This window comes from Coffea arabica, chromosome 1c, assembly GCF_036785885.1.
Source record: "Coffea arabica cultivar ET-39 chromosome 1c, Coffea Arabica ET-39 HiFi, whole genome shotgun sequence".
Lineage (NCBI taxonomy): Eukaryota > Viridiplantae > Streptophyta > Magnoliopsida > Gentianales > Rubiaceae > Coffea > Coffea arabica.
Window position 1 is genome coordinate 41,689,547 of NC_092310.1, and position 834 is coordinate 41,690,380.

The 834-nt window shown below is 36.3% G+C and overlaps 1 non-coding gene across 1 annotated transcript; it reads right to left on the reverse strand.

Moving 5' to 3' along the window:
* Nucleotides 1–500: 500 nt before the first annotated feature.
* On the reverse strand, nt 501–607 carry LOC113687509 (small nucleolar RNA R71). Its single transcript, XR_003447771.1, has one exon. It is a non-coding gene; the product is annotated as a small nucleolar RNA R71 (small nucleolar RNA).
* Nucleotides 608–834: the final 227 nt, after the last annotated feature.

An 834-nucleotide genomic window follows, 5' to 3' on the forward strand; every position in this document is an offset into this window, starting at 1 on the left:
CAGAGATTGAGAGGACATTACATAGACAAAGGAGGAACACACCACAGCAAGAGGAACAAGAGATTTAGCAACCAATGGAGGAAATCTTAATAGAGCTTCCATTTGAAGAAGGAATAGCAGAAAATGAAGCAAATGGGCGAGTTCTACGAGATTTTGCTTTACCAGAAACACAAGAATCTCAAACGAGCATAGCAAGGTTTTCGGTAAATGTTAATAATTTTGAGATTGAACCATCACTTATCCAAATAGTTCAACAATCTCAATTTTAAGGTAATGCAGTAGAAGATTCTAATTCACACTTAGCTACATTTTTAGAAGTTTGTGATATAATTAAAATGAATGGAGTTAGTGATGATGCTATAAGGCTAAGATTGTTCCCATTTTCATTGAGAGATAAGGCCAAACTTTGGCTACACTCTTATGCTCCTAATACTTTCACTGGATGGGATGATTTATCAAGAGCATTCTTGAATAAATATTTTTTACCAGGTAAAACTGCTAAGCTAAGAATGGATATCACTAGTTTTAGCCAATTGGAAGATGAATCATTATATGAGGCATGGGAAAGGTTTAGAGATTTGCTTCGGAAATGTCCACATCATGGACTGCCGGAATGGTTAATCATACAAACCTTCTATAATGGTTTAGTTTTTTCTACTAAAACTATGATCGATGCAACTACAGGTGGAGCTTTAATGGGAAAATCACCCCAAGAAGCTCAGAATTTGATAGAAGAAATGGCCGCAAATAACTACCAATGGGCCAATGAGAGAGGTAATACAAGACGTCACGCAGGTATGATAAAAATGGACACTCTCAATATGCTGAGTGTTC